Source organism: Macaca nemestrina, chromosome 9 (genome assembly GCF_043159975.1).
Source record: "Macaca nemestrina isolate mMacNem1 chromosome 9, mMacNem.hap1, whole genome shotgun sequence".
NCBI lineage: Eukaryota > Metazoa > Chordata > Mammalia > Primates > Cercopithecidae > Macaca > Macaca nemestrina.
Genome location: NC_092133.1, coordinates 137214342 through 137239363, shown reverse-complemented (window position 1 = coordinate 137239363; position 25022 = coordinate 137214342). Strand labels below are relative to the sequence as shown.

The 25022-nt window shown below is 40.4% G+C and overlaps 2 long non-coding RNA genes across 2 annotated transcripts in view; one reads left to right on the top strand and one right to left on the bottom strand.

Annotated features, from left to right (window-relative positions):
* Positions 1 to 17024: 17024 nt before the first annotated feature.
* LOC105494355 (uncharacterized) lies at positions 17025 to 20128 on the bottom strand. Its single transcript, XR_011608315.1, has 3 exons — positions 19883 to 20128; positions 19596 to 19759; positions 17025 to 19426 (listed from the first exon to the last, which is right to left on the bottom strand). It is a non-coding gene; the product is annotated as an uncharacterized lncRNA (long non-coding RNA).
* The window catches only part of LOC105494354 (uncharacterized), an 82578-nt gene continuing 77582 nt past the window's right edge, over positions 20027 to 25022 (top strand). Inside the window, exons 1-2 of the long non-coding RNA XR_011608316.1 lie at positions 20027 to 20149; positions 20437 to 20534. This is a non-coding gene — a long non-coding RNA (uncharacterized lncRNA). The remainder of the gene's footprint in view (positions 20150 to 20436; positions 20535 to 25022) is intronic.

Sequence of the window (25022 nt, the reverse complement as noted above, 5' to 3'; positions counted from 1 at the left end):
TCACAGGCAGAACCAGGCTGCAAAGCACACTTGTCTCAAGATACGCTCCAGATGGGAGAGAGTTTCATGGTGGGAATACTTTGGGTTGTAAATTGGCCTGTTGTCTCTTGAGGCATCTCCCAAGGGAGAGGTTTCTGCTCCGGAGCCTCTAAGTAAGTACACAGTTAGATAAGCTTGCCTTGTCAAGAACATCTGGAGAAGGTAGAATGTTCTAATTGCATTTCTAAAGAGCTAAGTAGGAAGTGGGGAAACAGGAAAAGGAGAAAAGAGAAAAGAAGAAAATATTAATTAAAAAATAACTCATTCTCTTTCTCTTAAAAAAAATGGGGATACTTGGTTACATTCCCACTGACGAAGACTCTCTTCTTGATTAAGGTCAAGCTCCTCTGAGCCATCTTCTCAACTAGGCCTTAACCTTGGCCCGTGAGGATGGCTGACTCGCAGCACAAACGATTTTTTCTACTCATTCCCACACTAAGAGACACAAACAAACACTATCATTGTAACTGAACTCAGATCTGGGCTACTCATTGCTTGAAAGCCAAAAACTCAAGAGCGCTTTGGTGAAAAGAAAGTTCGCTTCATTTAAGAAGCCAGCAACCCGGAGGAGGGAGTGCACTAGCACTCAGAGACCACCTCTCTGAGCTTTGCCTCTGGAACTTGATCCGGGGTGGGGGGGTTAAGGGAAATTAGGGGAAATGATGACCAAAACATTTCTATGAAATGTGCATAATCACAGGCAGCCAGTTAATCATTGCTTTCTTCATCAGTGTTTTGTGACCTTCTGCAGATGCTGTCACCCTATTCTTATCAGGCACGTCAGCCCATTCCTAGATCTGCTGGTTGGCAAATTTTATCTCTGTTGAAGATCTTGTTTTCCTGAAGGTGTTTTTAGTAAATAACGTACAAACTCAAGTGAGGCAATAACTGTATTCAAGCAAGTTTTTCTCTAACAAGGAGTCAGCACTGTCACAGCACAGTTCTTAACAGCTCAAGGAGGCACTCCTGGGATGAGGACTCCAGGCTCCTTAAGTTCCTGCCTGGGAAAACTCAAGGCTACCAGAAGGATTTACTTTTCATTCCTGCCAACCCCTGAAGATAGGGCACCTGCCTTCTAGTCTCCATGGGAGGACAGAAGCCTAAGTGGATAATCGCCAGTTAACAAACACGGATGGACTAATCACATAAACCAACCACCCCCTTCCCGCTGTTTTAAGTTTCTACTTCCCTGACTCTACTGAACCTCTGTTCCATCCCTACCCCTACTTTCTCATTCTTTCCTTGAAACACCCAGTCACCGGTGCGCAGAAAAAGATGAGCTCAGTTTATGCTGGACACTTGCCTTTGCCATAGAGTGAATAAAATCTGTTCTCATCAACTTTAACTAGCGTCCAGCATTGGCACCATGTTCTTTAAGAATGACTTCCAAGTCCCTTCCCCTTCCCAGCCCTCTTCATTGCGATTTGTGTTTGTAGAACACAAAGTTAAAGTAAGACCTGTTATTGTTACGGACCACAGGTTCTTAGGCTCCCACGCAATAGAAATTGACAGGAAACCAAGCAAGTTTCCCAGACAAGGCTTTATTGAGGGCTTAAGCTTGAGCACAAGGGAGACAGCACAGGAGGAAGGATTCCCTGGCTGGCTCCCTGGGAAGAGCTGCTTGGGATCTTTTATTTGGGAAAGAAAAGGGGTCGGCCGGGGGCGGTGGCTCAAGCCTGTAATCCCAGCACTTTGGGAGGCCGAGACGGGTGGATCACGAGGTCAGGAGATCGAGACCATCCTGGCTAACACGGGGAAACCCCGTCTCTACTAAAAAATACAAAAAAAAAAACTAGCCAGGCGATGTGGCGGCGCCTGTAGTGCCAGCTACTCGGGAGGCTGAGGCAGGAGAATGGCGGGAACCCGGAAGGCGGAGCTTGCAGTGAGCTGAGATTCGGCCACAGCACTCCAGCCTGGGCGACAGAGCGAGACTCCGTCTCCAAAAAAAAAAAAAAAAAGAAAAGGGGTCGATGTTAAATAAAAGGTATGTAAACATGATTTGGAAGGAATTTCAGCCATGCAAGGGCAGTGTAGAGACATACTTTTTCATGTATCACATGGCAGATAAGCCCTTCACTGGGCAGGGATTTTAGTATTACAAGGAGGCAAGGGTTAGGATTGGTCATTCTCGTGGTCTTGTGCACATGCAGATGACAGGGTTAGCTCCCTTGAGTAAGATTTATAGTGGGGTGCTCCTGATGTTAGTGTCTTCACTCAGTCTGCAAGGTCTGATCAGGGGGTGCTGTAAGGTCTGGCGGTCAGCAGACATGTATAGAAAAATACATTAGTCGGGCGGGAGCTGAGTAACAGGTGGGCTACTCTGTCTCATTACTTTGCACTTAGAAGAACTGCTGAAATCTTCCATGTACCAATACTTTGAAAAAGTAGCTGGCTATGGATTAGAGATGTAATTTGAAATTGTTTTTATAAGTGATAACTCTGTGGTTGTGAATAAATACCTACACCAACGTATAATGTAGCTCATTTTATAATTTAAAAATTACTCAAAAGTCTTTCCCATCCCTTATGCCTGGCTTATGGGTTTACTTTCAGATGACTAAATCCCACTGAGATGAATCTCCTGAGGTTTTCCTGGAGTTGGAAGAATCCATCTATTTTGCTAGAGAAACAAAGAGGTAAAACTCTTTTCCTTCAAAAGGCTTTGGGGAGTTGTGATGTCTAAGATACCTAAGGAATCCCAAGGCAGATGTGTTTTGAAATGCTAGCATCAACTAAGAAATTCATTTACTCCATCACTGACCCTCAGTCAAAGGTCACCGAAACACCCCTGTAGTTAAACAAGTTGGTTTTATTACTTATTGCAGCGAGAGAGAACACACACCATGGAGGAAAATGGGGTGGCCCTGTAAGAGGTGTTGACAAAAACCAATGATAGGATTTAGGCTTTGATTGGGTGAGCTGGAGGGGGGGGGCTCTAAGGAGGTAGAGGTTTCTCTGGAATGGATTATGCCTATGATCTTAGTCAATCTTCTGTATGGGGAGAGGAGGCTAAAATGAGGATAAAGTTGCAATTGGCGCAGTCATGATATCGAAGACAGGTCCATAGTATTTTCTTGATTCTGAACATAAAATTTCAGCTCTTTCAGAGAAGTAGAGGAAGATGCAACATGGAATATTCTTTAAACCTCATTATAACTCCCCCCTGACTTTCTCGCTTGCCCTGAAGTGACCCACATTTTAATACGCAACTGGAAAGTCTGTTTAATTTAGAAAGAGTCATGACCAGGAATTTTCAGCGCAAATTTTAAGTCATAGAAAGTCAGGGGGGAGTTATAATGAGGTTTAAAGAATATTCCATGTTGCATCTTCCTCTACTTCTCTGAAAGAGCTGAAATTTTATGTTCAGAATCAAGAAAATACTATGGACCTGTCTTCAATATCATGACTGCGCCAAGATAGACAAAGTTTTGATTTTCTTTGTCTTTGAATGGAATACATGGTAGTTCCTTGAAGGTTAATGAACTGCTCGCAGAGTTTTGGTGTAATAAATCTATACACAAACTTCTTTCCGTCTATATTACCACAAAGAGTAGATCTACAATGTTACTCTGAGTCCTGAAAATATATTACCTTCCTATTGTCATTCACCAAAACTAGAATTGGCAAAAAACTTTCATTGTTATTTTTTAAAATCTCATCAAAAAAGATGTCATCTCCTTAAATTTATTGGTCTTTTGGATGATCATATTTTGAGTCATAAAGCAATATTAACTCTTATGTTCCGGTTTTTACTATAGGGCAATAGGGCAGTTAGACTGGACGCCACCTGTGAGTTGGGTCTTGTGTCCAGATTCATGGGGGAGCCACTGTGTTAGAGAAGATTTAACGAATGCATAAATATTCAAAACTGTATTATTAGCTCAGCTCAAGTAGCAGTTTCCTTTTTTATTCAGAATACTTACACAGAGACACACTGAAGAACAGACAGACATACACACCCCCATGCACACCCCACAAAACTTTCTGATGTCTAGCTAAAATGAAACTAAAGACCTTGGTTTTTCGAATCAAGGTCTCTGGTAGTAGTTTCCAGTAATTGTCTAAAAATATCTCTTTTAAGTCAAGAGAAGTGGGGAAGACCTGTTTTACCCTGGCTTATGCTTTTAGCAGTTACATTTCTAGGCTTTTTATTCAGAAATCTCTTGATTTTCAATTTCCAAAGTGGGGATGTGGGCTTCATGAAGTCCTTTCAGGTGGTACAAGGGCCTGGTAGTATTAAAAGAGTTAATGTCCAGATTCTTGACTTGATTTTCATGTGTCCTTTTCCCCAAAAATGATGTCCGAGAATGCATTTGGGGAAACTTCTTATGCTTTTCTTTTTTTTGCCATCTCCCTTCACAATCACCCTTCTCTTACTTTCTCAAAGAGAGGTAGAACCCTTACCCACCTGGGATCCTAACAGGATGCATTGTTCCACGCTGCAAAAACCTCTGAATTCTCACCCATCTGGTATCTTAACAGGATGCATTGCCCCAGGATGCAAAAACCTCTGTGCCTTCAATCAAATGGTTCACTGAAAACAGTAGTGTCTGGAGTCGTCCCTTAATCAAAGTGCCATTAGTACATGGGAGTGGTCCAGTACAGGCAGGTGAAGCAAGGCATTAGAATGAAGGTAGGCTCGTAGGATATTCTCAACCCAGATACATCATAGACAATGGGTTTGCCACAGGGATGACATTAGAAAAAAAATACTTTACCTTTGTTATCTCCCAGTCATGGTCAAATGATCTCACTTTCGAGAGAAAATCTGATGAGAATGAAATAGAGACTGCTAAGTCTGAAGTAGAGAACGATTTTGAAAACCTCTGCAGGCATAGCACCTTCATCAACCCAGGCAGCAAACTTCTGGCAAAGCCCGCACCTCCATCATCTGTCCATCTATCCATCCACTCAGCCTCTTCAAATATGAGAGTTTTAGCATTTGCTAAAAGGCTACATGCATCCCCTCTGCATGTTCGTCATTCTTAGGAATGAGGAGCTGCTGGTGGAAGGACGTCATTCATCCCTGTCTCAGTCTTGGTTTCACATTTTGTATGATTTTGAGGAAGAGGAAGGAAACAGATCCATAATTATTTTCCAAAGATCACCTCTTTAAGTAAAACATCAGTTTTCTATACTGCATAACAGATGATTACAAATGCAGTAGCTTAAAACGGTGTCCGTGAGTCAGGAGTCGATAGGGCTCAGCTGGGTTCTGTGCTTGGCGTCTCACCAGGCTAAAAGGAAGCTGTGGGCCAGGGCTGCTACCTCATCTCAGGTGCAGGGTTCTCTTCCAAGCTCACTGGTGGCTAGAGTAATTTCATTGCAGTTTTATAGCTGAAGTCCCATTTTCCTGATAGCTGTTAACAGGCACTGCTCTTAGCTCCTGGAGGCTGCTGGTAGCTCCCTATGATGTGGTCCTCTTAGGAAGTTCACAAGATGACCATTTGTTTCCTTCCTTCCAGCCAGCAGGAGCATGGCTACTGTTGCTTCTTTTCTCTATAAGGACCTATCTGGGTAGATCACATCAACCCAGGATATTCTCCCTTATGGTGAACTCAAAGTCAACTGATTTGTACCCAATCATGGCTGTATCTTCTCATATTTACAGTTCCCACCCACATTCTAGGGAGGGGGGATGAAATATGGGGTGGGAATCAGATGCTGTTAGAACCTACCACAATCCACCCTCTGGCCCTTAATGATTTATTTATCCCAAATGCAAACTACATCAACCTCTCCAAAAGTCACAAGTCTCATTCTGCTGCAGCATTAGTTCAAAGCCTAAAATCTCATCTGCATTTTATCAGCTCAAATCTAAAATCTAAATCATTACCAATGAGGCTGTTAGGTGTAATCCATTGAGTACAGCTACTGGGTCACCACTTCTCTTCATTTGCTGATGTGTGAAACTAAAACTACAGATTATTTACTCCCAACATACAGTGGTGGGATAGGCAGAGAATAAAAGCTGCAGACTTTGCGTTCAAAAAATGGGGAAATGAAAGGTAAAAGCCACCTGTTAAAGGCAATTCCAAAATGCATCTGAGCAAATAGAAGTTTCTTGATTAGATTTCAAGACGAGAATAATTTTCCCGGGCTCTTGGATCTAGGAATTATCTTTCCTTTTTCATGAAAGGTAGCTCCTGTTTGCAGTTGAGTAGTTTTGTCAGCTTGCTCCCTGTCAGAGAATTTTGCGGGTTCAATAGCATCTTTTCATTTCTTGCTGTGTCTCTTTCAGCCCAAGCTGGCAGTTTTTCCGCTGGAACAATTTTCTTAAGAAGTCGGTGGGTCTTTGGTGAATTTCACTGGATGTCATTCTATTTGATAAAAGCCACATCCACAAATCTTTTCAAGGTAATCAGTTCACTCTCTTTGGTTTCTGTGGCAATGGCTGAAGGATACCCTAATGCTCCCTAGAGGCTCTTTGGCTTGATTGAAGGACACCTTTTCTCTCTTAAAAGAGCCCTTTGTTTAACTGAATACACTGGTTTTTTAATCTTTCTGAAGTTGATCTGTTCAACAGTTAGTAGGTGTTTCGGTTATTTCCAGTTTGGGGCTATTATAAAGAAAGCTGCTGTAAATACTTGTTTACAAGTCTTTGTGTGGGCACATATTTTCATTTCTCTTAGGTAAATACTTAGGAGTGCAATTGCTGGGTAGTAGGGGAAACACATTATGAGAAACTGTTCCATTTTTTCCAAAACTGTTATACCACTTTACATTCCTACCAGCAATGTATGCTACTTCTGATTGCTCAATATTTTAACTTTTAGCAATTCTAGTGGCTCTATAATGATATCGCTTCATGATTTTAACTTGCATTTCCCTGATGATGACAACACATTGGGTATTTGTCCTGTGCTTATTGACAATTAATACAAATTTATTTGTGAAGTGCCTATTCAAGTTGTTTTGCCCATGTTTTTAATGGGTTGTCTTTTTATTATTAAATTGAAGGGATTCTTTATATATTCTGGACATTGGTTCTGTTTTAGATTTAGGTATTGCGAATAGTTCTGCTCAGTCTGTGGTTTACCCTTTCATTTTCTCAACAGTGTTTTTTGCTGAGAAATTTTTTATTTTGATGAAGTGTAGCTAATCAATGTTTTCTTTTATAGTTAGTGATTTCTGGATCCTGTCTAATAAATATTTGTCTGCTAGTTCATAAAGATATTCTATGCTTTTCCTGGAAGTTTCATAGTGTTAATTTTTACATTTAGGCCTATAATCCACCACAAATTTACTTTTACATGCAGTGCGAGATATGCCTTAAGGTACGTTTTATTCTGTATGTATATCTAACTGTTCCATTTATTTAATGACTTACACTTTCCCATTCCATTACTTTGGTGTCTCAGTTGAAAATAAATTGACCATATGAATTTAGGTCTATTTCTGGACTCTTTATTCTGTTCCATTGATTTCGTTTTCTGTATTTATGCCAATACCATGCTAACTTTTCAGTTGTAGCTGTATAGAAAGTATTAAAGTAAGGTAGATAGGCTCTTTAGCTTTACTATTCTTTTTCTAGATTGTTTTAGCAACTGTAAAACCTTTCAATTTCCATATACATCTTAGAATCTGTCAATGCCTACCAAAAATGCTACAATTTTGATAAGGATTGGATGAAATTTATAAATTAATTTGGGGAAAATAGACATTTTCACAGGAGAAAATCTTCCAAACCATGAACGTGGTATATTTTGTCTTTTATTTAGGCTTTCTTTAATTTTTCTCAGCAATATTATGTAGTAGTTTTTACTGTATTGCACACTTTTCAGTATGTTACTCTACAGTTTATGCACATTTTTGTTAAATTTATTCCTAAATATTTTATATTGTTTAACACTAATGTAAGAATTGTTTTTAAATGTTCATTTCTGATGGCATAAGTAAATATAAATAATTTTCATTTGCTGACCTGTGTCCCATAACCTTGCTAAACTCATTTATTTGTTCTAGTAGTTGCTTTGAAGAGTCCTTAGAATTTTCCACCAAATAATTTTGTCAACAAATAAGAACAACCGTTTTACCCCATCCAAGTTTTATTTCTATTGCTTTCCTTATTGCATTGTCTAGGAATGCCCATATCTTGTTAAATAGAAGTGGTGAGAGTTGATATCCTTGCTTTTTGTTTCATTTTAGGAAGGAGGTTTTCAATACTCCACTATCAAATATCATATCTGCAGAATTTTCACAGGAGTATCTTATCTTGGGAAAGTTACCTTTACTTCCTAGTTTCTTTAGGATTTTTATCATTAGTGAGTGTTGAGTTTTGTTAAATGCTTTATTTCTTGAATCTATTGGCATAGGCATGTATTTTTTTCTTATGTAAAGTCCTCTTATATTTAGTGTAGTCATTAGTGTGATCAGATTTAGATCTATCATTTTGCTATTGTGTTCTATTTTTTCCCCATATTTAAAAAAATCTCTTGTTCCTCTTCTCTGTTTTGAAGGGTTAAATGAATAACTTTTATTTCACTTTAATTTTCTATTCTTTTTCAGCTAAACTTTTTGCATCATATTTTATAGTTGCTCTAGGGATTATAATATGTATCCTTCATTTTTCACAGTGTACTTAGAAGATATGTTCTATCATCTCAGGTAAAATGTAAGAAACTTTCATCAATACAGTTTCATTTACCTTTTGTGCTGTACATTACATTCACATGTGTTATAAATCCCACAATACAGTGTAATCATTTTCCTTTAAACAGTCACATGTCTTCTTTAAAGTTATTTATATTTACCCATGTATTTAACATTACTTGTGTCCTCACTTCCTTCTTATAGATCTGTGATTGTATTTGCTGTCAGCTTCCTTCATCCTGAATAATTTTGTTTAGTATTTCAATTAGTGAAGGCTTCTGTAGGCTAATTCTTTCAGATCTTTTTTTTTTTTTTTTTGATCTGAAATGTCTATTGTAACTTCATTTTGAAAAACTTTATTTCTAGATATAATGTCCTGGTTTGAAAGCTATTTTTTTCTTCCAGTATGTTAATTATGACATCCTATTATCTTTTGGTCTCTCTTGCTTCTTATGAAAAGTTAGAAATAATTCTTGTTCCCTTATGTAATAGTCTTTTTTTTTCTGTCTGCTTTCAAGATTTTCTCTTTGCCTCTGGTTTTTAGAAGTTCACCTACGATATGCTTAAAGTCAAATGTGTTTTGTTTTTATTCTGCTAGAGATCACTGAGCTTGTTGGCTCTATAAGATCATGTTTTTCATGATCACAGCAAGACAGAAACTAACATTTAAATAATTTTTATTTTTAGATATTTGTGGCAAAGGAAGTTTAGAATTAAACCTGTGAGTAGAATGACATAGTACAAAGATATTATTGCACATAGGGAGATTAGAAAAAAACAAATATAGTCTACCTATCTGATACAAATTGTATTCTATATGGTAAAAAATAAACTGATATAAACAAGGTAAGCCAATGACGTTTTAAAGTAAAAGTATTTTCTTTGAATAGGTTATAGGTTTTTTTCCCCTTAGTATAGCTATTATTTACCTGCATTTCACTTAATAGATTTTGAAGGGATTCAAATCCTTGCTTGGATGCCTTTTCTCTTCTCCCTTCCCTTCCCTTCCCTTCCCTTCCCTTCCCTTCCCTTCCCTTCCCTTCCCTTCCCTTCCCTGCCCTGCCCTGCCCTGCCCTGCCCTGCCCTGCCCTGCCCTGCCCTGCCCTGCCCTGCCCTCCCCTCCCCTCCCCTTCCCTCCCCTTCCCTCCCCTTCCCTCCCCTTCCCTCCCCTCCCCTCCTTTTCTTCTCTTCTCTCTTTCATTCTTTTCCTTATCTATAGACCATCCAGAAACTAGCATTTCTAATATAGATGTAAATTTCCAAACTAGAATAAAAATGCAAATTCTAAGACTAAACATTTAAATGAAGCTTAGGAATAAAGTTAATATATCTCATCTCCAAATTGAGTTTCATAAAATATAGAATTATTTGAAGTAGCCTTTTGGACATTAAAAAAACCTCAAAGAATAAGAACATAAAACTTATTATAAATCAGAAGCGTCCATTTAAATTCACTGTGACAGACAAAAGAAAAGAAGAATTTTAAGGTCGGGTGCAGCGGCTCATGCCCGTAATCCCAGTATTTTGGGAGGCCAAGGCGGGTGGATCACCTGAGGTCAGGAGGTCAGGAGTTCGACAGCAGCCTGACCAACATAGAGAAACCCCATCTCTACTAAAAATACAAAAAAAAAAAAAAAAAAAAATTGAGCCAGGCAGGGCAGCGGGCGCCTGTAATCCCAGCTACTCCTGTGGCTGATGCAGGAGAATTGCTTGAACCCGGGAGGCAGGGGCTGCAGTGAGCTGAGATCATGCCATTGCACTCCAGCCTGGGCAACAAGAGTGAAACTCCATCTCAAAAAAAAAAGGAGAGAAGAATATTAATATTAATACAATTTCATTATACTTAAGAAAAATTTTTCACTCTCAACTGAGTTACTTATAAGTGATTCTAAGAAAATCAGATATCCTTTTCCATCTTCCTTTTCTCTAGTATGTATAATATACCTGAGACTAATTTATATTTCTGAAACCTGAGAGTCATGAGATGTTTTAAATAAAGAACAATTCTTAATAATGACCACATCAGTATGACTTTTGATATTGTGAAAGGAAAATGAACCTTAGGGTCCCAAAATCACTAGGGTAAAGAGAAAAGTAAAGCTGGGAACTGCTTAGGGTCAACCTGCCTCCCATTCTATTCAAAGTCACCCCTGTGCTCACTGAGACAAACGCATATCTGATTCCTCCTTTGGAGAGGCTAATCTGAAACTCAAAAGAATGTAACCATTTATCCGTTATCTGCCTATGACCTGGAAGCTCCTCCCCGCTTGAGTCTTCCTCTTTTGGTTCTAGTTGTCCTGCCTTTCCAGACTGAATCAGTGTTCATCTTGCCTATGTTGATTGACGTCTCATGTCTTCCTCGAATGTATAGAACAAAACTGTGCTCTGCCCAGCTTGGGCGCTTGTCGTCAGGACCTCCTGAGGCTGTGCCGGGGGTGCACATCCTCAACTTTGGCAAAATAAACTTTCTAAATTAACTGAGACCTGCCTCAGGTCTTTGGGGTTCACCATATACATTTTACCCCGTACACAATGTATTGCATTGTTTTCAGTATTCTTTAATGCTTGAGGGTCTAATTCATAGCAGAAGCAGAAAGCCTGATCGCTCGCTGCCTGTTGTTCCAGTTTGAAGTTCATGGTCAATAATTCTTCCTTGGCCTGTAATTAAACTTTGTCAACCTTCTTTGTTTTTAACCATCTTTCCCCTCCCTTTACACTTTTAATCACCCAGGTACTTACTTTCACAGCATCTCTGACTCTCTGTGCTGGACCTCTCTGTCTGTTGCCCACAGATCCATTCCTCATCCTGCCCCTGCCCTGCTCTGTATCCAGGAGCGCTGACACCAGGGATGTACTTCCCAGGCTCCCAGGTCAATTGGCTTTCCATTGGGTTCAGCTAATTGATGAGAGACTGGAGGGCTGGGAGGGAGAGGGTGGGCTATTGCTTTCCTCCCCCCTAGCCTTATGTGGTATGTCTGTTAGCAGCTGCACCCCATTGTGAATCCTGCTCTGACCAGACAGACATACCTGAGGTGGTTCCAGCTTCCATTAGATGGAGCTGCTCCCAGGTGGCGTTACTTCCTTCTCTTGCCCCCAGCCTAAGGGCAGCAGTAGTTTCCTGCTGTTGCAAATCCCCAGGTTATCTGCTGCCTCAATGTGGCTTCTCAGTTCCTTCCGCACCCATGTTACCCTCTCCCTGCAATGAGTTTCCTTTGTGTGAATGCTTGAAGAGCTTTTTGTTTTCCCGGTGAAATGCTAACAGACAGTATCTCTTACAAACTGCCCTATTTTCAGATTGTCTATGATAGTATCAATGATTATCATTATGGTTCTTAATGGTGGGTCAATAACCAATAAAATACGCAAGATTTTCATTTAATTCTTACATAAAATGAGACGCAACTCCATATATTTTTACATATAGCAAGAGCTACTTACCAGTAGTTTAATAAGTAGATTATTATTATTATTATTATTATTATTATGAGACAGGGTCTTGCTTTGTCGCCCAGGCTGGAGTGCAGTGACGTGATCATGTTTCACTGCAACCTCGACCTCCCAGGCTCAAGCAGTCCTCCCACGTCAGTCTCCTGAGTAGCTAGGACTAAAGGGTATGTGCTACCATGCCAAGCTAACAATAAGTGGGTTATTAAGGGTTATTAACTTTTATGATACATATAGCAAAATTCTTTTCACAGCATTGCTGAAAAACATTTCTAAATATTATAGTTAATTCAGAGCATTCTGCCTCTGTATGTTAACTTATCAATATAATTATTTACAACATAGGATAATGTTTCCTCGACAAGCTTGCGAACTTCAAGTCTTAACATACTAAAATCATGTCTAAAGCTTTTGGAAAATACAGGTTCCTGGAACCTAACCCAGACTGACAGTCTCTGACTTAGGAGAAAGGAGGCCAGGGCGACGCCTTAGCATTTAGTTTCTCAACCTGATGAGGGGTGTTTGGGAAAACAACATAACAAGTAGAAGGCTAAGCACAAATACCATTTCCAAGTCCCCCTATGGTTGACTATTGGATTATTGCCTTTTCACCTCTGAGAAACTTACAGGGACTGTAATAAACCCTGGACCTGATATAATATTTAAAGCATTCACATCCACGTAAGGCATTTGTGGTGCAAGAGGTGCCCCTGCCCCAGTCACTTCCCTGAAGCCTTCATCTGAGGTTTACTATAAAAACACTTAGTCATTTTCTGAGGTGTGACTATTTCTGTCTGATGGACAGGAAAGGGGGAAAGTTTTACTCATATCAATTAATAAAGAAGTTCTGGAAAGATCTTGTATTTCCAGAAAATAAGCCAACCTAGTAACACCACGAGCCCTGTTTGTACTTGTTTTGAACTGCCTGTAACTCAGATTTGGTCTGGGTGAGAAACAAGGGTCACAAAACAGCATTTTCTGAATGTGAATCCATTTTCAAAGTTCCCGAAAGTTCTTCCTGAGAGCCCGTGGGGCTTTTTCTATCTGTTCACTGGGGACAGATTTCCAGTTCCCCTTCAATGGCTTTTTTTCCTTATCTTCCTGGCATTAAGACTTTTAGATAAACACACAGCTCCCAGAATAATCTGTCAGCGTATGAAGGTGTGTCCAAGCTGTGCATGTCAACTACTGCAGGTGCTTCTGAGGAAAAATGGTGGAAAGCCTTAATCTGGGACACACACACACACAAAATAGATGAAATTTGATCTCTGAGATGTCTTGAGGAGCCAGAGAAATGTCTAAAGGTAAACATTTTTAGAAAAAAAATTAACTATCTTTTTCAATTAATCTTCCTCCCCACCTAATTCCTAAAGCACCGAAGGTGACTGGGTAGATACTATCATTTAATAGATATACTGATAAGGTAACTGACTCTTTAAAGCAAGGAATACTTGGCTAGTCTCAGATAAGCATTTGAGGTAAGGTTCAAGATCAGCTTCTAATCACAGGTGCTCGATACAGTGATTATTTTTCCAAACACTCGCCTACATGCACAATTAAAAGTGACCTACATCATCAGTTTGATCTTGCTTTTGGATCAGTTAAAATTATATTGTGAGCATTTTGTAATTCTTTTGAAATTCTTCAGATTCCATTGAAAAACAAAGACATCATGTATTCAACTTCCCCTTTATTGTTGAATATGTCTGTTAGTCTCACTCTTTATTATTACAAATCATGTTGCAATGGACAGAGACTGGAGAGTATCAGTCACCATCATCCTGGCTGGCTCGTGCAGGCTGAGAAGGCAGCAGTCGTGGGGAGGGCAGGAAAGGATGTCAAGAAATGTCACAAAGGATCAAGGCCTGAGTCACAGATCTGAGGGCAGACTCAATGGCTGCCACAGAGAGCAAACACAAGCACTTCCTACCTCAAGTCTTATCAATTTGTCTTGTTTTTACTTGCGACCAAATTGCAATTCATCATCATTTCATTCCAAATTATTGGAATCCCAGAAGCACCTCCTGACTCTTACCTGTTGAGCTCTTGGTAAGAACCTCTGTTACCCACAGCAGTAATTTATTTTGCTAGCTATGGCAGTGAATGTTACACATACTGCATTAATATTACAGACAACCCCATGGTATTTTGATAATTCTTCCTATTTTACAGAGATGAAAATGAAGGGTCACTGCCCAATGCCTCGGCTTGTAAGTCAGGTAACCTCTGCTCTTGGCACCACCCCACCACGGTGCTGGTGGTGTTGCCGATGCTGGATGGGGGCTGAAATGTCAAATGACTGGTAAGCTGAGCCCGAAAGGACATCGGGTCTCCCAGAGAGCCAAGCTGAGAGTCAAGCTGAGAAATAAGCCTATGCTAGCCAATTTACTACAGGCTCCATTGAATAATGACTGTGACATTAGTTCACGGACAAATGGTGGTGGTGGCCCACTTCTGGGTCTTCAGGACGGGGTTTCTCCCCTCTGCATGTCCGGGTCCCTATGGGAGCTTCAAGAAGTTTCCTCTGCATGGTCTACACAGGGGATTGTGAGTTAATCATATTTGATGGGGCTGGAGCATCAGTAGCTTTGACAAACTCTTCTGGTGATTTCAATGTGCCCCCAGGGTTGAGAACCACTTTTTAGGGACTTCTGAGGCTCTGAACTAGTGGTTGATGAAAGTGCTAATGTGTCCTGTAGAAAAACACTTTTCATCAGGGTGCAGTGGCCCATGCCTGTAATCCCAGCTCTTTGGGAGGCCAAGGTGGGTGGATTGCTTGAGGTCAGGAGTTGGAGACCAGCCTGGCCAACATGGTGAAACCCCGTCTCTACTAAAAATACAAAAATTAGCCAGATCTGGTGGGACAGGCCTGTAATCCCAGCTACTCAGGAGGCTGAGGCAGGAGAATCACTTGAACCCCAGAAACAGAGGTTGCAGTGAGCCGAGATCACACCACTGCACTCCAGCCTGGGCAACAGAGCAAGATTCCATCTCAAAAAAAAAAAAAAGAAGAAAAGAAAAGAAAAGAAAAGAAAAACACTTTTCATTATGTAAATTAATCTTACTACTTTAACAAGAGCCCCAGAAAGGTATAGCAGTGGTTAAAAAGGTGATATATACAGGAATTCCAGTATCTATTTTTCTGTTGTGAAGTCAGAGGGACAGGAACCTAGTGCTTATACGCACAGCAATGTGGGAGGCAAATGTGGGAAAAAGTCTGGGATTCATAGTTTTCGTTTCAACTTAGAAGCTCCTTAGCAGTGAAGCTGTCAGTCTACCCAATTTCAAATCTTGTAAGTCATGAAATCACTCATTGCCACCTGGTGTTATTTTTTTCTCCCTACCTTCTTCCCTCCCTCCTTCTCTCTCCCCTCTCCCCTTCCTTCCCTCCCTCCTCCCCTTCCTTCCTTCCTTCCTTCCTTCCTTCCTTCCTTCCTTCCTTCCTTCCTTCCTTCCCTCCCTCCCTCCCTCTCCCTTTCCCTCTCCCTCCCTCTCTCCCTCTCTCTCTCTTTCTTTCTTCTTTCTCCCTTTCCTTTCCTTTTCCTTCTCTCTCTCTTCTTTCTTTCTTTCTTTCTTTCTTTCTTTCTTTCTTTCTTTCTTTCTTTCTCTTCCTTTCTTTCTCTCTCTCTCTCTTTCTTCTCTCTCTCCTCTCTCTCTTTCTTTTCCTTCCTTCCTTCCCGTCTTCCTTTCTATAATAATTTAATTTAAATGTTAATTGCATCTACAAATGCAGTTATCTTTTAACATTTAAATTATAACTTAAAGGCTAATTGCATCTACAAATGCCTTTACAGAAACATCAGTACTGTTGGTAGGCCAAATATCTGGGCACTATAGCCTCACTAGCTCCTCATGGAGGTAAAAGTAATGTTCAGGGGTTACTGTCTCTGGCCCAGTGATGGTGGTCCATTTGAGAAGGGCCCTGCAGTGCTCCACCAATGAGGCAGCCTTCCTGGCTGTGCACATACAGGCTTTTAAGTCACAGTTTTAATGGTGTGATCAGACCCACGGCAGGTCTAGCCCTGGAATAATAAAGAATGCTGAAGGATAGAGGGACATGAAAATGATAATGGAGGATTAGGGAACAATATTTCAACTAAATATAAACAAAATCGACTTCTTCCTTGCGCTCTTTTTTTTCTTTTTAAAGACAAAACCTTGTTTTCAAATAGGGAGACTCAATTCTAGTAGACCATAGTGGCTGGCAACCTATTTTGAGAGAGATGGTTTGGAAGAAGAGCAGCTTCCTTAGGCCAGAAGGAGAACCTCGCTGAAGCTAACAGGAGAGGTCTGAGAGCCACAGAGCGGGGCCCTGCGGGCTGGGCAGCGTGCTCCTTTCCAGCCTCAGGGGTGTGCCAGCTGGCTTGGCCATAACCGCCAGAGGAGGACCCGGTGGGACACTGGGTCAGCTCCTACCTCCCGGGTCTATAAGCAGAAAACGTGGCTCACAGAAAACCGAAGTGAAGCGGAATCCCTGCTTGTGAGCTTTCCTTGCCCAGTGGTTGAGCCCTGGGGACTGGGACAGGTGCTGTGGGTCCATGACTGAGACATGCGCAAGGTCCCTGGAGACGGGAGTGGTCCCTAGTGGTAGAAGTAGGAACTACACCCAGAATTCTACCCAGGTGAACCGGAAGAGAAGCCCCCAGGAAAGCAAATATGCCTTTTTTTTTTTTTTTTTGTGGCCTCACTAAGGGTTACTGGGTTTATTAGGATGAGGATACAATGAATTTTTAAATATCAGACCAAAATATTTTTATGATCGGTAATTCATACTCATTGTGCTTCCCATACCAAGAGCCAGGAACAGACACCACTTTCAGTGGTAGAGTGTGGCTTTAGGGAAGAGGGAAAGGAAAGCAACCCTCCTGAGGTTGGGCTGGTAAAAAATCAGCGAAAATTACTTTTCCTTCTTTTCCTGAATAGTCCACACTAGCATAAAAAAGGATATATTTATTTTTCAATAACTTAGTTTAATAAAGATAGAACTGGACTGAAGCAATATACTGGCATTTCTGCTATAATGTTATATATAAGATCATAAAAAACTTTACATATCTCAAAATCATGTGCTAAAATGTAACAAGCCTTATGGGAAAAAGAATGTTGCAAATTTTTAGCCGCAGTACTGACAAAAACATTGGCGATCTAGGAGGAAGAATCAGAGTTAAAATGACAGTTTCAATCCCTTAAAACCAAAACAAAATTGTAGATAGCTGTATTAGTCCGTTGTAATGCTGCTATGAAGAATCACCCGAGACTGGGTAATTTATAAAGAAAAGAGGTTTAACTGACTCACAGTTCCGCAGTGCTGGGGAGTCCTCAGGAAACGTACAGTCATGGCGGAAGGAAAAGCAAACACATCCTTCTACGCATGGCAGCAGCAAGGAAAAGTGCAGAGTGAAGATGGGAAAAGCCCCTTATAAAACCGTCAGATCTCATGAGAACTCACTCACTATCACGAGAACAGCATGAGGGTAACCGCCCCCATGATTCAATTACCTCCCACCACACGTGGGGATTATGGGAACTACAATTCAAGATGAGATTTGGCTGGGGACACAGCCAAACCTTATCGGTAGCTTAACAGAAGTGGGAGAGCCACTTAATAAACAGATCCAAGAAAGAAAGGACATGAGTAAAACTGAGTTGAGTAGCAGGAGTAGTAGAAAGTGCCATGAATGAATGTTGAAGGTACCAAGGTTTTTCAATCTCTAATATGCATATGAATAACCTAGGGGTATTGTTCAAATGCAGATTTTGATTCAGTCAGCCTGGAGTAAGGCCTGGGATTCTGCATTTCCAGCTAGCTCGTCTGAGACGCTCTGACTGTGAGCTTTTGGAGCATACTTGAGTCACCTGAGTGTGCAGTGCTGTGCTGAATCCTTCATACCTGGCTGTGTTTAGCTGAGCTGGTGGACTTTGAGCTGGTGGACTTTGCATGAAGCTATTGTTACTTGGAGGCACAAAATCTAAACTGCTGGTAAAAACTGTGAATTAGCACGCCTTTTCTCCCATTCAGATATTCCCCAAATCGTCAGTCATGGATGAGTTAATTTAAATTGCAGAAACACGCATTGTAGCAAAACAGACTCTATTTGGGGCTAAGAACTTCTTAAATTTCCTTAGAGAGAGATCTCTACTCTGCTACTCCTTAGAATTAAGAAACATTAGGGCTGAAAAGAGACATGAAAAACAGCCTGTTGAACATTTTCATTTTACAGGTGATAAAAATGAAGGTCTTGGGTCACCCAGCTGGGTGAAGGCCCAGGTGGGACTGACCCACTTCCCCAGCTGCCTTTCCACTCCATCTGGTGAGCATGGCTACTTCTTAGGAAGGACATAGGTTTATTTTAGAGGTAATTTTTTATATATTCTCCAGTTTTATAATTATTCCCACTGATTCCATTTCTGTTTAGAAGAGGCAATGACACCGTGACCATTCGACTTCCTGCATCCTCAGATGAAGCTTCTGCCTCAGTCAGGGATGTGTGTCTCTTTAGAAAATTCCCCTGTCGTGGCCGGGCGCTGTGGCTCACGCCTGTGATCTCAGCACTTTGGGAGGCCGAGGCGGGTGGATCACGAGGTCAGGAGATCGAGACCATCCTGGCTAACACGGTGAAACCCCGTCTCTACTAAAAATACAAAAAACTAGCCGGGCGCGGTGGCGGCGCCTGTAGTCCCAGCTACTCGGGAGGCTGAGGCAGGAGAATGGCGTGAACCCGGGAGGCGGAGCTTGCAGTGAGCCGAGATCGCGCCACTGCACTCCAGCCTGGACGACTGAGCGAGACTCCGCCTCAAAAAAAAAAAAAAAAGAAAAAGAAAAAGAAAAAGAAAAAGAAAAAAGAAAGAAAGAGAATTCCCCTGTCGTATGTCGAAATGTGCCATGGTTCTCTTGACTGCTCAGGCTTGCAGGTGTAAAAGGATTCCCGTGGGAAGAATCACAGAGGAAGGACGGAAGCGACGGAACGGTGATTCGGAGAGGAGAAATCTCTTCCTGGTTCTCGGTTTATTGACCACGTCACTCCAAGGCATCTTGATAGCACAAAATCTCAGTGAATTTGGTTTAGAATGAACCTGGCGTCATGTGCCTACAGCATACAAGCAGAATGAGGGAAAGAGTCTGACATTCTCCATGGGCTGCTGGGAGAGAGGGTGCTGAGCTCTGGCGATGATTGACTTTGCTGGCAGACGGAATCAACTGCACCATTCTCATCATCCTTCTGAACCTTAGATCCTTTCCTTGCTTTCTTTCACCAGGCAGATGATCACGCTGTTCCTTCATAGGATATGACTTTGATTCTTTCATTCTGCCTTTCGTTATTGATCGTTTTTCACAGATTTTTCCTTCACACTAGATTATGTACAGTTTTGTGTTAGTAAATGTGTAACGACCAACTGTAAAAGAAACTATATGTGAGCATGTGCACACGCACTCATACGTTTATTACAACTTTCACCAATATAAAGAGGATACAGCATGCCATTTAAATATAATAATACAATATTATATCATATGATACCTTTTATAGTCAATTCCAATTAGTCAATTGATTCTCACAAGATGTTTTCATTGGTATTAACTGTACTCCAGTAACTGCCGCCAACGTACGGTTGCAATTGAGGAACGAATGTAGTTCTGCCATGACAGTTGGTTGGTATTTCCATTTGCATTAGCAAGACAAAACTGAAACAATGAAGACATAGTTGTAACTTCATTCATTTGTCAGTAACATGAGTGATTACTGAACTGAGTGACAGTTTCCAAATACTGGAAGAATATTTCTTTCCTTAAATTTGTGATACTCACGTCATAGCTACAAGCTTGGCATACATTGAAGTACAATCTACATCATTCCCATTTTTTCTCATGGCTTCTTTAAAATGGTGAAGCTCAAACGTGTAGCAGTTAATGCTTTCCATGGTGAAAATCCTCCCGCAAAAGCCAAATTTAGCCTCTCAATGCGATGTCCTTGAAGGAGAGTTGAGAAGAGGTGCGCAGTAGCCCCCACAGCACCCCATGGCACAGGTTTCCACCAGACAGAGGCAACATGCCAAACGGCTCCCAAGAGCTCAGGTAACAGCGCGTGGAATAAAATCACTTGGAACTGTCTGGGTACTTATTATTTTTAATGACAAAAATACTTTTAACTGCTTTTAAAAATTACCAATACTTTCAATGGCAAAAACCACAATTACATTTGCATCATACTTTTCTTTTTAATATAATTTATTTAATTATAAGTTTGTGTAATTTTTGAGACACAATTTAAGAATTTTAATATAATTTATTTAATTATAAGTTTGTATCATTTATTTTTTTGAGACAAAATTTAGTAATTTTTTCTTGTTTTCTCACGTGAGCTGGAATGCAGGTGATGCCATCATGGCTCACACCAGCCTCAGCCTCCGAGGCTCAAGTGATCTTCCTGCCTTAGCCTCTCAAGTAGCTGGAACTACAGGTATGAGCCACTACATCTGGGTATAATTTTTTAAGAAAGGCACTCTCGGTAGCCCATTTTTATTTATAATGTGGCATATCAAAATAAGATTAAAGATATTTACCAGCATGAAAAATACTACCGTGAAGTATATAATGTAATTTTAAATAATAGCTGTATGTAACAACTAGCACCCTAAATTCCTGAAAACTTAAAAATAAACCCTCATGAGCTATCACAAGCCAACTCCAGCACAGCACTGGTTTCAGGGCAAAGCCTATATCCTATTCATTTTTGAATTGATCTGCACACAGTAGACACTTAATAAATGTGTGTTGCATTTATTTAAATTTATTAAACAAAAGGTCTGGACTAGATGGTTTTTAAAATCTCTCCCAATTTTAATGATTTTCCTTTTGTTTAAAAATTTCCACTTCAAAATAATTGAGAAAACATCAAAATATAAGGAAGAAAATAATTGCTTCTTGTCCTACAACTGAGTTTTAACCATGGATAACATCTTGACATATTTGTCTCCACTTTTTTCCAATGAATGATGCTTATAAATTATAAAGAAATCAATGAATGTAAAAGCATAAAGATAAAAATAAAAATAAGCATCCAAGCCAGTTACCCAGAAATTACTATCACAATTGTAAGGCTGTTATTTCAGCACTTTTTCTATATATTTATTCAGAAAAAAGGGGAAGAATAAATAGATAATTGTGCCTTTAATACATTTATAAAAATGGAATGATATGCTAGATGTTATTTTTAAATTCAACTTTTTAGATTTAACTAAATAGAAGAAAAATACTGAATGAATTCTTAATTTTTAAATAAATACCATGCCAAAAATAGCTGTGACTGTTATCTCAAGATGATTTTAAAGTTAAGAAAGAGAGAGAAATTTTGAGAAATATTTCAAGATTTCACTCCTTATGACATGAGGAGGTTTTTGTTTGTTTGTTTGTTTTGTTTTTGGTAAACTCATATTGAGCTTTTAGGAAAGTATCTGTTGAGACTGCTTTGAAAAATGGAGGAATGAGTCCTTTCACCATCATTGAGTGTTTCGTAGCTCCCCTCCCTCAGTGTCAATTTTTGTTGCTTATAGTGTTATTATTATTTTTTATCGTCTAGGTTTATAACATGCATATTCTGTTCTACGACCATCACTTGCATAGTTATTAAGTGTTAGCTTTATATTTAAATGGATTAGGTGCTGATTACCTACCGTTTCATCATAGCTTCTACCTTCATGAGTTCTACACTTAAATTCATTCTGTAATTGATAATTTTTTTTTTTTGAGATAGAGTCTCACTCTGTCGCCAGGCTGGAGTGCAGTGGTGCCATCTTGGCTCACTGCAACCTCTGCCTCCCAGATTCAAGCAATTCTCCTGCCTCACCCTCCCGAGTAACTGGGATTACAGGCATGCGCCACCATGCCCGACTAATTTTTGTATTTTTAGTAGAGATGGGGTTTCACCATGTTGGTGAGGATGGTTTTGATCTCCTGACCTTGTGATCTGTCTACCTTGGCCTCCCAAAGTGCTGGGATTGCAGATGTGAGCCACCATCTCTGGCCGATGAATTTTAATGCCAAGCAATTTTTTAATTTTAAACGAAAGAAAGGCTCCTAGGCATTATGTATCTTTAGTTCTTCCCTGTTTGAGAATATATATGAGTCGCTTTTATGTCTTCATGACATCTTAACGAGGTATGATATTCTTGGACCGTGACTTCTCTTCTCAGAACTTTGTAGGTATTTTTTGATATCTTCTCTTATTGAACAGTATTTGTAGAAAACTGTAAAACCAGCCATGGTCATATCTTTCTTTAGAGCGACTTGCTCTCTCTGCTTGGTGCCTGAAGAACTATTTTCTTTATCATTGATTTTCAAAATCTTTACTAGGACAAATCTTGGTGGTAAGCTTTCTATACCAAATTTCCCCGGGCACATTGTGCTTTTGGGATTTGCAACTTCAATACTTTCTCTATTTCAGAGACATTTACTTTTACCTTTTAATACATCTTTTTGTCAATCTGTTGGATTTTCTGCTGTAGGTACAATAATATTCTCATGTGTTTTCTATTTATTAGTTTCTTTCTTATTTTTTTTTCTATTTAATCTATATTGGAGTATTTCTTTTATGTCATTAATTTGATTTTCAGAGATGACTATTCTGTTCTCTGCTTTTTCTAATTAATGACTTCCAAAGGGATGTGGTAGTGATTGGCAATTTAATTTCTTTCATTTCCAATCTTCTTCTTGTTTCATCATCTTATCTTTAGGATGCTGTTTTATTGAATCAATACTGGTTTAAGGTTATTTTGTAGCAGAAACCAACTATGAAGAATCAATTTATACCTTCTCCTAGGTTAGGACCCGAATTTTCCCTTGCTGTTGGTTGTATGTGTGTTTTCTAACTGTGTGATGCCAACATTATATAACATGCCTTTCTTTCTGTCTTACTTATGATTAGATGGGTCTTTCCACACGTGCTATTTGCTCACAAATATAATGGGTAAATAACTATTTGACTCTCTTCCTACTTTACTACTTTACCTGACACCAGCTTTCTTCTTCTTCTTTTTTTTCCCCACGAGTACAGGTAATGGAAATGTTGGGTTCTATTGATCTGTATTTACTCAGGGGGGATGGGTTTGGGAGAAGGAATGGATTCAGGTGAGTAAGCACAGAGAATTAGTAAATTCTACACTCTCTTCTGAGACTTTTTCAATGGTAGCCAGCCTCCAAGGTGGTTGCAAATAACTGGTCCTCAACTCCCAGTATTCACACCCTTGTGTTAGTCCACTCCTACATTGTGTGGGGGTTCGGTGTGACCAATAGCACATGGAAGACCCAATGATATGTCCCTCCTGCAGATGGGTTGTACAAGAAACTGCAGGTGGGTTATACAAGAAACTGCAGGTGGGTTATACAAGATACTGTGGCTGCCATCTTGGTTGTTCTTCCTCTCAGTCTCAGATTGCTTGCTCTGGAGGAAGTCAGCTGCCACATTGTGATCAGCCCTAGAGAGAGGTTTGTGAGGTGAGGAAATAAGCCATGTGAGTGAGCTGAGAACTGGCGCCTACAGCTTCAGGAACTTCATGACTCTGCATCTCCAGCTAACATGTTGCTTGAAGCTTCGTGAGTGACCCTGCACCAGTACCACCGAGATTAGCCAGTCCTGTGTTCTTGACCCACTGAAACTGCGAGACAACACCTGTTGCTTTAGTTGCTCAGTGTGTGGCACTGTGTGAAGCAGTAACAGATAACTGATACAATGGCCTATTGTAACCATTCCTGTGCAGAAAGGCTCTCCTGAGCTTTGAATAATTTCTTCAGATCAGTGTGTTTCTCTGAGCCTTAACTCCCATCAGGAAGAGTCAGCCTCCATTATTTACTCTAAGGAATAGGGAAGGAGAAGGTGCATAAGGCTCAGCAATGTGGGTTTCTTTCTCCGTTTTGTCCATTTCCCTCAATAGAGGTTGCCATTAGCATTTGGTTAATATATTAGTCCACCAGGGCTGTGCTATGGTTTGAATGTTTGTCCCCTGCAAATCTCATGTTGAAATGGAATCTCCAATGTTGGAGGTGGGGCCTGGTGAGAGGTGTTTCGGTCATGGAGGTGGACTTCTCATGAATGGCTTGGGCCATCCGCATTGCAGTGAGTTCTTGCTGTTAGTTCATGTGCAACCTGGTTGTTGAGAAGAGCCTGGCATCTCCCACTACCCCTTGCTCCTGCTGTTGCCATGTGATACACCAGCTCTCCCTTTGCCTTCTGTCATGACTGGAAACTCTCGGAGCCTCAGCAGGAAGAGATGCTAGTGCCATGGTTCCTGGACAGCCTGCAGAACTGTGAGCCAACAAAACCTTTTTTCTTTACAAATTACCCAGTCTCAGGTATTTCTTGATAGCTATGCAAACATGGACAAATGCAGGCCTGCCATAACAAAATACCGCAGACCGGATGGCTTACGTAAGAGAAATTTATTTTCTCACTGTTCCAGAGTCTGGAAGTTCAAGATCAAGGTGCTGGCAGGGTTGGTTTCTCCTGAAGCCTCCCTTCTTGACTTGCAGATGGCCACCTTCTCCAAGGGCCTTCGTATGGTCTTTTCTCTCTATGCATTTCTGGCATTCCTCTGTGTGTCCTGTTCTCCTTTCCTTATAAAGACACAAGTCATGTTGGATCAGGACACATCCTAACTGGCCTCATTTGGACTTAATGACCTCTATAAAGGTGCTGTCTCCAAATACTGAGGTACTGGGGGTTAGGACTTCAACATATGAATTTTGCAGAGACACAAGTCAGCCCTTATCAGTTAAAACAGTAGATAACACAAACACTCATTGATATGATGCTTTTCAGATGTGAGAGTTACAGTAAAATACCCCAATAATACAATAAAATTCATGATTGGATCTGTTCTTTGCCAAGCCCCCATTCTTAAATGGGGAGAATGATTCCTAAAGTTCTTATCTTCTGGCCTAGGAGGGGAATGTG